The sequence below is a fragment of the Lepus europaeus genome, chromosome 14 (assembly GCF_033115175.1).
Source record: "Lepus europaeus isolate LE1 chromosome 14, mLepTim1.pri, whole genome shotgun sequence".
Lineage (NCBI taxonomy): Eukaryota > Metazoa > Chordata > Mammalia > Lagomorpha > Leporidae > Lepus > Lepus europaeus.
In genome coordinates, this window is record NC_084840.1 from 28658306 (window position 1) to 28675387 (window position 17082).

The following is a 17082-nucleotide window of genomic DNA, read 5'->3' on the forward strand; positions in this document are numbered from 1 at the left end:
TAAAAAAAATACTGTTTAGTATTTTAGGCATGGAAAGCCAAGACACTCTGTAAAAAAAAAATACTGTTTGAGAACAAATTTTGCAGTTAATTCTCATAGTACAACTCATTAAGGATGGAGGTCCTACATGGGGAGTAAGTGCACAGTGATTTCTGCTGTGCATTTAACAATTAACACTCTTATTTATGATATCAGTGATAACCTGAGGCTCTTGTCATGAGCCGCCAAGGCTATGGAAGCCTTTTGTGACCACAAACTCCATCAGTATTTAGAAAAGGCCATAAGCAAATTGTAAATTCTCTCCTCCCTTCAGGGAATAGTACATCCTTCTTTGATGGCTTCTTCTTTCCACTGGGGTCTCACTCACAGAGATCCTTCATATAGGATATTTTTTGTCTTTGTTGGTAAGTGTGTTGCTTGTAGGCAGCAGAGAGATGGGTTTTTTAAATCCATTCAGCCAGGCTGTGTCTTTTAACTGGGCAGTTGAGATCATTTACATTTAGTATGACCATTGTTAAATACTGTCGGCCAGTGCCGCGGTTCAATAGGCTAATCCTCTGCCTGCAGTGCTGGCATCCCGGGTTCTAGCCCCGGTCGGGGTGCAGGATTCTGTGCCGGTTGCTCCTCTTCCAGTCTAGCTCTCTGCTGTGGCCCGGGAGTGCAGTGGAGGATGGCCCAAGTGCTTGGGCCCTGCACCTGCATGGGAGACCAGGAGAAGCACCTGGCTCCTGGCTTCGGATTGGCGCAGTGCACTGGCCACAGTGGCTATTGCGGGGTGAACCAACGGAAAAGGAAGACCTTTCTCTCTGTCTCTCTCTCTCACTGTCCACTCTGCCTGTCAAAAAAAAAAAAAAAACTGTTTTTTCCCTGCCATGTTTCCTTAAATAGTCCTGTTTATGTATTTTGGATTTCATTTGTACTTTTGCTGGGCCATTTTCGACGTTCTTTTTTTTTTTTGTTTGTTTGTTTTGTGATGTTCCTGTTTCTGTGTTTGTGTGTAGCACATCCTTGAGCATCTGTTGTAGGGCTGGGCAAGAAGTTACAAATTCTTTCAATTTCTGTTGGTTGTGGAAGATCCTTATTTCTCCGTCATTCATAAATGAGAGTTTTGCAGGGTACAGTATTCTGGGACGACAGCTTTTTTGTCTTAATACTTGGAATATGTCTTGCCATTATCTCTTTGCCTGTAGGATTTGCAATGGGAAGTCTGGGGTGAGTCTAATTGGGTTTCCTCTGAATGTGATTTGTCGTTCCTCTCGTGCACATTTTAAGATCTGTTCTTTGTGTTTCACTGAGCTGCGTTTTGCCACAATATGTTGTGGTGAAGTTCTTTTCTGGTTGTGTCTATTGGGAGTTCTGTGTATTTCTTGTTCTTGGATGTCTCTATCTCCAGATTGTGGAAGTTCTCTTATAATTTCATTAAGAAGGCCTTCTAATCCCTTCTTCTAATCCCTCCAGAATTCCTAGGATCCATAAATTGGATCGTTTGAAAGAATCTTGTAAATATCTTACCGTGATTTTTAATTTTCTAATTTCTTCTTGTATCTGGTCTCACTATATTATTACCAGAAGTTTGTCTTCTCATTCTGATATTCTTTCATCTCATCTATTCTATTTCTGAGAGATTCTACTGCATTTGGTCTATTGAATTCTTCATTTCTAGTATTTCATTCTGGCTTCTCTTTAAAATCTCAATTTCTTGGGAGCACTTTTGATTTAGATCTTGAATTTGTTTCTGATTGCTTCTAAGTAATCTAATTATTAATTTTCTGAATTCCTTTTCTGGCATATCCTTGATTTCTCCTTCAGCCTCCGTTATTGAAGAATTTGGATTGCTCCATTGGTGAGTTTATAAATTCATCCTTATTCTTATTCAGAATTTTTCCTTTGTTCTTTAGCATTTCTGCTTGGTTTCTGGTTGATTTTATTTTTAAATTGAGTTCCCTCTGCTATGAGCTGCTTTGTGTTTGTGCATTGCAAGTGGAAACACACAGTCCTGCCTTTTGGAGCAATTTTTACTTCTAGATTGTGATGGAGGTGGGTACCAGGGCTTTGGTGCACTAGGGCCCGCCTGCTGGGGCTGGGTGCGCTTCTCACTGGTGAGTGAAATGAACTCAGGTTTTTGCTGTTTAGGACTACTCCTTGTTGTATAGCTTGCGTGGTGGGGAAGAAATCACTCTGAAATGTTGTGATCCTTGTTCCCAGGCTGGACTTGCTGTGAGGTGGCCCCTGCACGTGATGGGTATGTGCGCGGGAGGCAGATGCAGCGGCCCCCTGCTTACACTCGAAAACGTCAACAATCGATATGGCTTCGCTCTGTTGGCTGTAGGTCTGGTTGGGGGTGGGGGAAGACACAGAAGGACCATGGTGTGCCCAATCTCTCCACCATCTCCTACAGTTTCTCCTTCTTCCTGCTTGGAGCTTCAAATGCAGTTCGCCCACCACTGTCTGCAGCTCTGTGGACTCATGACCTCTTACCTGGTTTGTTGGGGGCAGCGGTGCCAATCTCCTCACTTGGTCCCTGCGCTGCTCTTTCGCTGCACATCTGCCACCTCTCCCTCCTCTATGCTCCCCTGCCGTGGACCTGAGCAGTCTCTGGTGGACTCCTGGGCCACTCTCTGTGAACTTCTCACAATTCCGCTGCAGGCTTGTATTCCCTCTGTTCTCATACTACCCGTTTTTTCCAACACAACTCGGAATGTGTTGCTGTTGTACTGTCATCTTGGTCCCACCTCCAGGGTTCTCCACTTCTGATCCAGCTTCCTGCTAATGTGCCTGGGAAAGTACTTGGGCCCATGCTACCCATATGGGATACTTGGATAGATTTTCAGACTCCTGTCTGGTCTGGTTCAGACTTGACTGTTGTGGCCATTTGGGGAGTGAACCAATGAATGGAAGATCTCTCTATGTAACTCAATCTTTCAAATAAATAAAGATAAAAAAAAAACTAAAGTTTAAGAGATGTTTTTCATGATAATAGAATCTGTAATCCACCTATCAGTTATTTTTTCTGGAAACAATTTTTTTCCTATCATGTAAATATTGAAAATAGGGGGCCGGCGCTGTGGCACAGCTGGTTAACGCCCTGGCCTGAAGCGCTGGCATCCCATAGGGCGCTGGTTCTAGTCCTGTCTGCTCCTCTTCCAATCCAGCTCTCTGTTATGGCCTGGGAAAGCAGTGGAAGATGGCCCAAGTCCTTGGGCCCCTGCACCCGCATGGGAGACCTGGAGAAAGCTCCTGGCTCCTGGCTTTAGATTGGCGCAGCTCTGGCCATTGTGACCATCTGGGGAGTGAACCATCGGATGGAAGACCTCTCTCTCTCTCTCTGCCTCTCCTCTCTCTGTGTAACTCTGACTTTCAAATAAAATAAATAAATCCTTTATAAAATATTGAAAATATATCTGAGGTTGGGGTATGTGAGCAAATCATGTAACAGTCATTTTTTTAAAAAAAACATTTATTTATTTGGAGGGGAGAGAGAGAGAGAGAGAGAGAGAATGAACGAATGAATATTCCATTCACTGGCTCACTTCCCAAATGCCTGCACAATCTGGGGTTGGGTCAGGCCTAAACCAGGATCCAGGAACTCTACCCAGATCTCCAATGTGGGTGGAAGAAACTCAAGTACTGGAGCCATCTGCTGCTTCCCAGGTGCATTATCAGTAAGCTGAATCTGCAGCTGTACTGTAGGTTTCAGCAGCTATACTGTACAATTGGAGTAGCTGGACTCAAATTGGCACTCTGACCTGAGTTGCAGGTGTTGCACATGGTGGCTTAGTCTGTGGTGCCACAATGCCTGACCCAGTCAACAGTCCTGTTTGGGCCATTTCTTGGCTTGGGCCCTCAATGGGTATGTGATTTTGGAAAGATTTCTTACTTTGCTGAACCTTCAAACCCTACCCCCTGCCTTAGCTTTGTTTCTGATATCTTGTTTACTTCCTGTTATTTTCCAACATTCACCTTTTCACACCCATCAGGTTGACATCTAACTTGCTCCATGAACTTCTACCTTCATAGCTTTAGCCAAGTGTACTACATATATATATATATATATATATATATATATATGGTATAGACATATATGTATGAATATGCATGTAATATGTATGCTAATGGAAAACAGGGATTACTGTAAAGAATCTGTTTATTTGGGTTCATCAAAGTCCCAATTACGAGTCTCAGGCAAGCAAGTCTGTTTTTCAGCCTTAGTATGGGAAGACGTCCCTCTGAGAAGAATCTTTTAGGCTTACTGCATGTAGGAAATGGCAGGTCAAATGATCCTTTCTGTAGTGATAATTCCTCAAATGATTTCAACTTGAAATAGTCAATATGCCAATTTACCATGTTTTGAGATCGCATATCTTTAATTCCTTCATTATTAACTCAATAGGTTAACATAGTTGAATTTTTTTTGGTTACTTAGTTTGACATACCTAAGGCTAGTTTTTAGCAGTGAGGAAGTGAAATGAAATTATTACACCTGTCAGACTTCTTGTTTCCATTTTTTGGGAGCTTTTTCATTTAAATACTGAAGGAGAAAATCAGAGAATGAAATCTTGGAAATAAGTTTGGAAAGCATATAATACTAAAGCTGATTTATAGAATGTTTCCTACAAAACCTTCCAATATGATTGTTTCATAATTATGAAACAATATAATTGTTTCATAAATAGCCACATAGCTGTGATTTTTGTCCTTAAGAAATTTTATATTTTCATTAGTAGATCCCCTGAACATTGTCTTAATTATTCTCCATATAATGATTTTTGAGTATTATCACACTGAAAATAACACAAATTCTAAAATTATATTATCCCTGTAGATTAGTTTTCATAGGCATTTTATATTAAAAATAAAATATTACCAATAAAATGATCTTTATTATATAGATAATTATGATAAACTCAGAAAATCATTCATATATGAGTTGCAAAATCAGGTTTGGAAAAATTTTTTTTTTCTTAAAGCCTTTACTTTCAGACATGATGGAAATCTCTTACAGGTACACGTGGAGAAGGCAGACATGATCACAATTGAGTGAAGACCATGTAACCAGAAAAGTCTAAAGGCTGTCAGCTAACGTTGAAGCTGAAGTTCAGTGAGTATGACATGCTGCAGGGTTGAAAGGAATGGAAAATTTGTATTCTTCTCCGTCCTCCTCACTATTCTCTTCAATAGAATCCACACCAGCCTTCTCATAACCCCTCCCTAGGGCAGCTATGTCCTATGAGCTTCAGAAAACTCTCCCTCCTCATCCCCTCACCCACATCCCCTCACCCACATTAGGTCAAATTTGTGGTCCAGGCAAGCCCAGGTCTCAGCAATGGCAGTGATGTTGCTCAGCATGTGCATAGCTCACTGTACCTTGGCCAAGTCTCCACCAGGTACCACCGAAGGAGGCTGGTAATTAATGTCCACCTTGAAGCCAGTAGGGTACCAGTCCACAAACTGGATGCTGTGCTTGGTCTTGCTGGTGGTGATGGCAGCATTGACATCTTTGCGAACCACAACGCCACAGTATAGCAGGCAGCAAGCCATTATTTACCATGGTGAGGGTCACATTTCACTAGCCGGTTGGCCAGCTCAAAGCAAGCATTGATGATCTCTGCTACAGAAAGCTGCTCATGGTAGGCTTTCTCAGCATAGATGAAGGGAGCATATGTGGCCAGAAGGTAATGGATGTGGGGATAGGCTACCAAGCTGGTCTGGAATTCTGTCAGATCAACATTCAGAGCTCTGTCAAATTGGAGGGAAGCTGTGATGGAGGACATAGTTAGGCTAAAAGGGTGGTTCAGGTTAGTGTAGATCGGGTGCTTGATATTGAGATTTCTACAACAGATGTCATAGATGGCCTTATTGTTTACACTGAAGACACAGTCATAGTGCTCCAGGGTGGTAAAGGTGGTGTGGGTAGTGAGGATGGAGTTGTAAGGCTCCACCGTACTTGTAGAAACCTGGGAGGCTGGGTAGATGGCGATCTCCAGCTTGGGCTTCTTGCCATATTGACAGAGAGATGTTCCATCAATAGGGAGGTGAAGCCAGAACCAAGCTGTGGAAAACCAAGAAGTGCTTCAGGCCTGTGTGCTGGTCAGTCAGCTTCTGGGTTCAGTCCAATATGAGGTCAGTGGTCTTGCCAATGGTGTATGCTCGTGGGCAGAGTATTGGCAGCATCTTCCTTGCCTATGATGAGCTGCTTGATGTGGAAGAGCTGGCAGTAAGTGCCAGTGTGAACTTCATCAACGACTGTGGGCTCCAGGTCTGCAAACATTGCCATGGGCACCTGCTTGGCAGCACATGTATACTGGAGAAAGTGTTGAAGGAGGCGTCTCCTTCCTCAGTGGTCTTGTCACTTGATATCTGGCCACTGGGCTGGATTTCATGTTCCAAGCTGTAGAGCTCCCAGCAGGCATTGCTGATTTGGACACCAGCCTGGCTGATGTGGATGGAGATGCACTCATACATGGTGGCTACAGGTTAGGAGTTGAAGGCGAAAGTGACAGGAACAGGCAGTGGGTCCTTGTTATTGTCCCAGGTAAACTTAGAATTGAGGTAAGTAATTCACTCAATAATTTTAATTTACTATTATAGTAGCACCACACTCCAGCAAATGTGGAGCATATTGATTGGAAGTTAGGTGAAATAACATACATTTCTGTGTGTATTTTTGAATGATTTAAAGGTTATAAAAAGCTGTTAAAATAATTTTTCTATTTTATGTAATTTGCTGAATACATTCTTCTTAAAAACTTATTAGAATGAGTTGTGCAAAATTATAGTCAATCAAATTACTAATGTGACTTTAACAATAGAGTAAATGAATATATTTTCCCTCCTGTAGCATTTCACTCTTTAAATCCTGTTTATATTGGTATGCTATTTCAAAACCTCCAGATGGCAAAGAGAATTTCTTTTTTCATTTTAAAAGGATATAATATTTCTCTTTTGGAAAGAAATAATCCCACAAACTTTTCATGTGGTTCTTGAAATTCTTCACATTATCAGCTTGTAACATTGCCAGTAAACCAGTCATAAATGTATTTTTTTTTTTTTTTGACAGGCAGAGTAGATAGTGAGAGAGAGAGAGACAGAGAGAAAGGTCTTCCTTTTTGCCGTTGGTTCACCCTCCAGTGGCCGCTGCGGCCGGCGCATCTCGCTGATCCGAAGCCAGGAGCCAGGTGCTTCCCCCGGTCTCCCATGCAGGTGCAGGGCCCAAGCACTTGGGCCATCCTCCACTGCCTTCCCGGGCCATAGCAGAGAGCTGGCCTGGAAGAGGGGCAACTGGGATAGAATCCGGTGGCCCGACCGGGACTAGAACCCGGTGTGCCGGCGCCGCAAGGCGGAGGATTAGTCTGTTAAGCCACGGCGCCGGCCATAAATGTATTTTTTAATTAGTTTGGAGAAGGTGGTCATTGTGTGTAACATTTTAAAAACTATTTTTAAAAAAATTTATTTGACAGATAGAGTTAGACAGTGAGAGAGAGAGAGAGAGACAAACAGAAAGGTCTTCCTTTTCCATTGGTTCACCCCCCAAATGGCCGCTACGGCGGGCACTGCACTGATCTGAAGCCAGGAGCCAGGTGCTTCCTCCTGGTCTCCCATGCAGGTGCAGGAGCCCAAGCACTTGGGCCATCCTCCATTGCCTTCCCGGGCCACAGCAGAGAGCTGGACTGGAAAAGGAGCTACCAGGACTAGAACCTGGCGCCCATATGGGATGCTGGTGCCACAGGCAGAGGATTAATCAAATGAGCCACAGTGCTGGCCCCTAATTTTTGTTCTTGAATAACTATACACAATAGAAAGGATATGTGAAGAGATACAAGGAGAAACAAATGTCCTCCAGCTGGCAGAAAATCTTCTACTAGCAAACCCGATTTTCTGGCTGATCAATTGTGATCAGTTTCTCATGTGTCCCTCCAGAGACAGTCTATGCTTAAAGTTCTATAAATAAATACATATGTTTATTTTTTAAATTTTTTTATTGAGGTGAAATTCACTTACCATAACATTAGGAAAGTGATTACTTGGCCACACACCTACTTCTTTTTGATAGGCTAGGGGGTGGTATCAGTGGAAATGGATCCTCTTGAATGAACTACTGTAGGAGGCTAGGCTCCCTCAGTGTACTGCTCCAAAGTTTTATCTGGAATTGTGACTCATCACAAACTCCTAAGTCAATTTTACAGCTAAACATTTTCCAGGACTCTTCTTCAAAGATAATCTTCTGAGAGCAAATGACCCTAACCCCCCTGCCTTCCTCCATTCACATTGTTGAACAGCTGTCACCTCTAACTAGTTTCAAAACATCATCCCAGGTGAAAATTCTGTGCCCATTAAGTCTTCAGTTCCTGTTCTCTCACCTTCCCCTAGCTCCCGGGGGATTGATCTGCTTTTTGCCTCCTCATGTGGATTTACCTATTCTGGATATTTCATATAAACAAAGTCACACAGTATATAACCGTTTGTGTCTTACAGGGAGAATAATGTTTATGAGGTTCACCTATGCTGTAGCATGTATCAGGACTTGATTCTTTTTATGGCCGAGTATTATTCCATTGTGTGTATACTGCAGTTTATTTATCCATTCATCCATGGATGGACATTTGCGGTGTTCATATCTTTTAGCTGTTTTAATAATGCTGCTGTGAACATTTTGGTACAAGTGTTTGAATAACTATTTTCAAAACTTTGGGGTATTTACCTTTGCGAGAACTTGCTGGATCATTTTTTTAGCCCTGTTTATGTTTTAGGGGGAAGCATCACACTTCGTTCTCAGTGGCTAGGCTGTTTTACTTTCCTACCAGAAATGAATGAGGTGCAAGTTCTCTGCATTCTTGACAACATTTCTTATTTTCTGATATAGCCATCTGTGCAGGTATCAGTCCTATTTCACTGTGCTCATGATTTACATTTTCCTAATGGCTAAGGACACGAGTTTTTCATGTGGTTTTTGGCTATTTGTGTGTCTTCTTACCAGGAGGAAGCACCTGGCTCCTGGCTTCGGATCGGCGTAGCACGCCGGCTGCAGCACACCAGCCATAGCTGAAGTCTTTTGTCCGTTTTGAAGTGGGGTTGCTTGTCTTGTTGAGTTATAAGAGTCCTTTAAATATTTTGGGCACTGGGTCCTTATCAAATATATTATTTGCAAATATATTCTTTCATTCTGTAGGTAGTCTTCTTATTTTCTACATATTGTGCTTTGATAGTCAAATATTTCTAATTTTGATGAAGTCCAATTATCTGGTTTTTTTTTTTTTTCTTTCATTGCTGATGCTTTGATGTCATAGCTAACGATCTCTAGCGAAAGCCCAGGTTATGAATGTTTTTCCTTACGCTCTATTTGTTTGTTTGTTTATTTATTTTTGACAGGCAGAGACAGTGAGAGAGAGAGAGAGAGAGATTGAGACAGAGAGAAAGGTCTTCCTTCTGTTGGTTCACCCCCCAAATGGCCGCTACGGCCGGTGCTCTGCGCCGATCGGAAGCCAGGAGCCAGGTGCTTCCTCCTGGTCTCCCATGCGGGTGCAGGGCCCAAGGACTTGGCCATCCTCCACTGCACTCCCAGGCCACAGCAGAGAGCTGGATTGGAAGAGGAGCAACCAGGACAGAATCTGGTGCCCCGACCGGGACTAGAACCTGGGGTACCGGCGCGCAGGCGGGGGATTAGCCTGGTGAGCCGCGGCGCCGGCCCCTTATGCTCTGTTTTAAGATTTCAGGTTTTCTGGTGTTAAATTGGAAATTGCATAGAAAATTAATTAATTTTTAAAAAATATGTAGGATCTCTGTCTTTAATGTGCTGTACACTGTTATTTAATGCTATAACTAGTACTCCAACAGTATTTTTTCACTTTGTGTTGCTATGTGGGGCAAACCGTTGAAATCGTTACTTAATATATACTAAACTGATCTTCTGTATATAAAGACAATTGAAAATGAATCTTGATGTGAATGGAAGGGGAGAGGGAGCAGGAAAGGGGAGGGTTGCAGGTGGGAGGGAAGTTATAGGGGGGGAAGCCATTGTAATCCATAAGCTGTACTTTGGAAATTTATATTCATTAAATAAAAGTTTTAAAAAAAAGATTTCAGGTTTTAAGATTTATAGTTTCTGGCCGGCGCCGTGGCTCAACAGGCTAATCCTCCTCTTGCGGCACCGGCACACCAGGTTCTAGTCCCGGTCGGGGCTCCGGATTCTGTCCCGGTTGCCCCTCTTCTAGGCCATCTCTCTGCTATGGCCCGGGAGTGCAGTGGGGGATGGCCCAAGTGCTTGGGCCCTGCACCCCATGGGAGAACAGGAGAAGCACCTGGCTCCTGGCTTCGGATCAGCGCGGTGCGCCGGCTGCAGCGTGCTGGCCGCGGCGGCCATTGGAGGGTGAACCAACGGCAAAAGGAAGACCTTTCTCTCTGTCTCTCTCACTGTCCACTCTGCCTGTCAAAAAAAAAAAAAAAAAAAAGATTTATAGTTTCCAATAACCTTTTACCATGGGTCTCTGCCCAACCCAAGTCTCCATTTTGATTTAATTACACAGCCCCTGGAATCCATGAGTTACAGTGCTTGGGGACTGGTATTCAGAATGGAATCAAAGCAGATCATTTCTTGCTACTAATGGCCATAGTACTCTTTTCAGTTTTCATTTTAGAAGCTTAGTTATTAAGGAAAAATTCAGGCAAATTAAGAAGAGCAGGAAAAAAAGGAAATCAGTGAATCATTCTGCAGTGCTGTATAGTTTCTTTGAGTGTGGTACAGAAATTGAGTCATAAAGCGAAAGGTAGAATGTTCTTTTTGCCTTAATTGTTCCAACTTGACAGCATGGTGTATGTTCAGTTCAGCTAGAAGCTTCCACCAGTTGTCCTGGTAGGCTGACCAGAGCCTTGTCAGGAACAAATGAGCAGCACAGTAGCCAGGGTATTAACTGGATCTTTAAGTGACTCACTCTCTATTTCACACTTTTCAAATGACCAGTTTATTCCTTATGGGCAAATCTTTGTATCTTTGCTTCAATTTCTTTCTTTTTTAAAATTTCTTTTTCTTTTTCTTTAAAGATTTATTTATTTTACCTGAAAGTCAGAGTCATGCAGAGAGAGAAGGAGAGGCAGAGAGAGAGAATCTTCCATCCGCTGCCCCCCCCCCCCCCCAAGTGGCCACAACGGCTGGAGCTGTGCTGATCCGAAGGTAGGAGTCAGGAGCCTCTTCTGGGTCACCCATACAGGTACAGGGGCCCAAAGGCTCGGGCCATCCTCCACTGCTTTCCCAGGCCACAGCAGAGAGCTGGATAGGAAGTGGAGCAGCCAGGACATGAACCTTTGCCCATATGGGATGCCGGCACCACAGGCGGAGGCTTCACCCACTACACCCAGCGCTGGCCCCTAAAATTTTTTTTTCGTAGGATGACAAATCTGACAGCAACACAGCTCACAGCAGCCTTGTGTGGCTAAGGAGCTGACCTAAATTACAGTCGAGGCTTTGAGATGGACAATTCCTCTAGGAACTGGGAGCCTGCTGAATGAAGGAAGAGAAAGGAGCTAGGGTCTTTGGCTCTCAGAACATTATCTTTGCACCAGGTGTAGTTTGAGAAAATATTTAGCTGGAAAAGTGATTTAGGAGTTTGTGATTAGCCACGATTCCAGATAAAACCTTGGTGCAGTAAGCTGAGAGAGCTTAGCTCTTACCGTAGTGTGTTCAAGCCAATCCGTTTCTACTGATACTAATCCCTTAGCCCATCAAAAAGAAGTAGGAATATGGCTGGGTGATTGCTGCCTTTTCTTTTTTTCCTTATTGCCTCTGATTTTAGAAGTAGTGCACACTCATTGTATTATATTCTGAAATTGCAGAAATGTATGAAGAGTAAAACACACTTAGCAATAATGCCTCCCTTGGGGTGGGCCTTGTGGCTCAGTAAGTTAAGCCAGTGCTTGGGATGCCTGTATCTCATATCAGAGTGCCTGGGGTCTAGCTTCCTGCCTGTGCACACCTTGGGAGGGAGCAGATGATGGCTTCAGTGCTTGGGTTCCTGCCACCCATATGGGAGAGTTGGATGAAATTCCTGGCTCCTGGCTTTGGTCTGGTCCAGCCTTGGCTGTTGCAGGCATTTGGAGAGCAGACTAGAAGATTTCTCTCTCCCTCTTGCTTTCACTCTTATCTTTGTTCTCATTGTCTCTCACACCCTCTGTATCACTATGCCTTTCAAATAAATAAAATTAAATATTTAAAAATCCCCACCCCACTCATTCATTTTCATGTATAATTTTCTTCAAAAATGTCTAGTGTTTTAGGAATAATCCATTTTTCATATGTATTAATGCACTGCTCTTTTTCACATATACAAAAGTGTGATTGTTTCAAGATTCAAATGCTGACATCCTTTGCCAAGAGGAGAATTTAGGTTGTCTCCGCAGAAAGGCAAAGACACAATGGACGTCCAGTCTAGGATCTCGAGGAAGTCTGTGAAGAGACAGTGTTGAAGGCCAGCTTTTGTGGAGGGAGAGAACTCTCAAAACTGAACCACTTTCCTTTTCCATGTCAAAAATAAAGTGAGCATGCCATCGCAGCATTTTGCTGTAAGTCATAGAAAGGGAGAGAAATCAGAATGTAAAATACGGAAATCTCCTGCTCAGATAGGGATCTCGAGGAAAGCTGGAGGGAGGAGCCAGGAGGCAGGGGAAAAAGGATGGGGGGAGGGTGACTCTGCTGAACTTCTATCCCGGTCTTCAGTCCAAGTGTCGTGATCCAGCGAGATCTGAGAAGGAGATAGGAGTTCTGAGAGAAGCCCCAGAGAGCTTGAGGGGATCTCTCCTCCCCGCTGTGCTGAGCATGGTGCAGGCTCAGGAGAGGAAGGAGGGCTCAAGTTTCCACGGCAGGTGGTTTAGGATGCTGGTGGACACACCTATTATGGGGTCACTGTAGTGAGGGGCTGACTACTGCCCAAGCTGGGGTGGAGGGCAATTTCCTGCCAGAGTTCAAAGATCCAAGTCCTCATTTATTTCTTTAGACTTCTAAAAGTAGATTTTTTAGGTCAAAATATGAATATTTTAATAGCATTTGACGCATATTGTCAAATTGTTTCTCAGAAAACCTAAGAGTGTTTGAGATAATAGTGCACTTCATCTTTGCTAGTGTTGAGCATAGTCTTTTGAAATCTTTACTGATTTGGTAGGTATTGTTTTTTAAATTTACATAAGGTGAACAAATTTCGTGTATTTTATATAGACAGATTTGGAGCACAGTGATTCTTTCCACCCTGCCTCCCTCTTGCCTGAGCTCCCCTCCTCCCTCCTTTTGTTTCTTTTAATTTTTACAAGAACATACTTTCAGTTTATTTTATAACCATAAGCTTAACCCCGCCCCCACTAAGTAAAGAAGTCAACCAATACTTAAGATGAAAAAAACCCACTGTTTCTCAATAGTATAGACAAGAGCACTAAACAATAAGCAAATCTCCAAATGTCAATTTCGCTCATATACATTATATTTTTGGTACTCTGCTAGTTACCATAGATCAGGGCCTGGCTTATATCATCAAGCATAATGGTTTTTTGAAAGGGAAAGAGGGATAGAGGGAGAGAGGGGAAGAGGGAGAGAAGGAGAGAGGGGGAGAGGGAGAGAGGGAGAGAGATACACACACACACACACACACGCACAGAGCTCCTCTTTGCTGGTTAGCTCCCCAAGTGCTGCAATAGGTCCTGGTTGAGACTGAACTTGGGAGCTAGAAACTTAATCCAGGTCTCCCTGTGGGTGGTAGGAACCCATGCACTTGTGCCATAACTGTTGTGCCCTGGAGCCTGCTTGGTGGAAGCTGGAGCCAGGAGTTAGAGCTGAGAACTGAATTTAGGCACCCTGATGTGGGACACAGGCATCTTAATGCTAGGCTAAATGCCTACCCTAATAGGTATTATTTTAATTTGCAATTTTATATAATTAATAAAGTTGAATAGGTATTGTTTCCCTAAATATTGTGTTTCCTCTTTCATGAAGTTCTTCTTAGTCACTGCTCAGTCATTTTTCATGGAAGGATTTATGTTTTTCCCATTAAGCTATACAATTTTTAGTCTCTATATAAATTAATGCTTTGCCTACAATACTTACCACAAATCATTTTTGTACTCTTTTTCTTTATTCTTTACATTTTTATGGGCCTTTGGATGCATAGAATTTGAATATTTTCATGTTTTATTTGAGAAATATCTGATTTCTTTTACTTAATCAGAAATTGTTTCCTCTTCTGAGATTATCCAAATGTCTCAACATTTTTTCTAGTTATTAAATTAAAAAAATTTTGTAATAGTCTTTTAAAAATATTTATTTATGTATTTAAAAAGCAGAATTACAGAGAGATAGAGACAGAGAGAGTGATTTTCCATTCACTGATTTACTGCCCAAATGGCTGTGACAGTGGAGAGGCCAGACCACTTCCCACTTGGGTGCAGGTGCCCAAGTACTAGGGTCGTCTTCTGCTGCTTTCCCTGACACATTGGTAAGGATCTGGATTGGAAGTGGAACATTCAAGACTCAAACTGGTGACTAAATTTAATGCTTGCATCGTAGGTGGCGGCTTTACCTGCTATACCACAACACCGCCTATACCACTATACCACAACACCGAAAAAAATCAGTCTTACTGAAAGGTAGCAAGAGTAGTACAAAGAATTCTCTATACATTTATCAAATCCCTAAATGTTAATATTTCACACATTTGTTTTTATTTTTCCTATTATCACTCTCTAATATACACATACATATATACATACATACCATTTGCCCAAACACACATGTATATAAATTTGTATATTTCCAGACTAGCTGAAAGTACATTGAAAGTATTTCCTAAAAGAAGCCAATGTTTTCTAGGCCAATTGTCATTGATCACCCACAACTGAACATGATTCAGGGGGTCAGTGTTTGTCTTGAATATCTGATCTGGAAATACACATATAATTATAGATATAACAATAGTATAATTATAAAAATTAGGATACTAATCTTCATAGAGTAATATTATTAATACACGGATGTATTAAAAGTCAACCTGTATGGGGCCAGCGCTGTGGCACAGCACTTAAAGCTACCGCCTGCAATGCTGGCATCCTATACGGGCACCATTTCAAATCCTGGCTGCTCCACTTCTGATTCAGCTCTCTGCTATGGTCTGGGAAAGCAGTAGAAGATGGCCAACATCCTTGGGCCCCTGAACCTGAGTGGGAGACCTGGAAGCTGCTTCTGGCTCCTGGCTTTGGATTGGCACAGCTCCGGCCTTTGCGGCCATCTGGGGAGTGAACCAGCAGATGGAAGACTGGCCTCTCTCTCTTCCTCTGCTTCTCTACAAATCTGTCTTTCAAATAAATTTCAAATAAATAAATCAATCTTTTTTTTTTTTTTAAGTCAGCCAGTTGTCTTAAATAGCAGCATAGGTTTTCCTTAGTGTAGGACCCAGTCAAGGATCCTGTGCTGCATGTAGTTGTGCTCTAACTTAGTAGGGGACTTGAAAGAGTTTGTGGGAAATCATATTAAAAGATAAGGTAAAGGGTGGGTATTTAGCCTGGTGGTTAAGACTCATGTCCCACATTTTAGTACCTGGGTTCTATGCCCGGCTCTGTCTCCTGACTGCAGCTTCCTACCAGTACAGACCCCAGGAGGCAGTGGTGATGACTCAATGGATTCCTGCCATACCAGTATTGTGTTCCTAGCTGCCAGCTTTGGACCCCGCCCAGTCCTTGGTGTTGTGAGCATGTGGGGAGTGATCCAGCTGATGGGAGCTCTCCACCTCTGTTCATTTTTATGTCTTTCTGCCTCTCAAAAAAGAAAAAAAGGCTAATTCTGGCACAAAAGAATTTTCAAAATCCACATAGAGGAGTCTTCAAAAAGTTCATGAAAAATGTGTGTTATGGAAAAACTATGCATGGATTTTGAAATTTTTTTTGCATCATAATAAATTTATCTTTTAATTCCACTTTCCATGGACTTTTTGAAGTACCCTTGTATTTTGTATTAGGAGGCAGTGTTCAAACTTCGTTATGTTCTAAATCTTCAGTCCACTGAGTTACCTGGTGAATAGTCTGTTTTTGGAAAGCAGTTTTACAGGCGTCTCACATTTCTCTACATTCTTGCAAGAAGACACTGTTCCAGACTAGCTTTTCAAGGATGCTTGGATGCTTTTCAAGAACCAACTTGGATGATACAGGGAGTGTTTCCCTCTGGAGCAAAGGGCTGGTGGCCTATATGTCTGGAACAAAATAATCTGAGTGTTCTAAAGTCAGAGTTTGTCTCCTGCAAGTCAACCCACTTCCCTCGCAGACTCACCTGGTCCTCTTTGTCTTGTCTTGTGGGAATTGGTGTTGCTGTGAGTAATGAAGTCCTGGCTCTTGGACCCAGAAATCTTGTGTCTTCTGCATGCAACTGTGGCAGGTTAACACATTAGCTCAGAAGCAGGGTGAAATCTCAGACCCTTTACGGTGTTCATCATTCATCTCCTGCTCAGGTTTATGTTGTATTACTTCCTGGCCAACCTAGGAGCTGGTGAACATGAACGTTCCTATGACAATTCTGAGTAGAGCTGTTGCTGCGAATTCCTCATTGGTTTCTGAGCCCTTGCAGGGCCATTTTCCTGCATGGATGTTTGTCTATTTTTTTTTTTTTTTTGTAGTGGGAGTAAGACAGGTGTCTCCTACTCTCTCATAATTATGACTGGGAGAATTATTACTGATAAACTGAAATAAGTTCAAATTTTAAATTTTGCAGGTGATTAGAATTGTACAGAACTTGGAAAAATATGGTACAAAGAATAAACTAAAAAGTAGAAGTGATCAACCAGAAAAAGAGAGATTTAGGGGAAATATACAGTGTCTTCAGATAAAAGGATGACCAAATGAATTTTTCAGTGACAAATAATTTCAGCTCATTGGAATGAAAATCTATCAAACAATGAGAATTCTCATAAGTACCGGGTAGACCTTCCCACTAACTTCTGCAGCAAGGAGCATGGGGCAATGGCTGGGGAGTCTCATCTGGCTCTGACACAGACCAGTGCTTCACCCCCACCCCCCACCTCCCACCCTCAGCTCTTTGTCTCTTCCTAAATGGCCTTTGGATGGTGT

The 17082-nt window shown here is 42.5% G+C and overlaps 1 pseudogene; it reads right to left on the reverse strand.

Moving 5' to 3' along the window:
* Positions 1 to 5095: 5095 nt before the first annotated feature.
* Positions 5096 to 6462, reverse strand: LOC133773393 (tubulin alpha-1B chain-like; annotated as a pseudogene).
* Positions 6463 to 17082: the final 10620 nt, after the last annotated feature.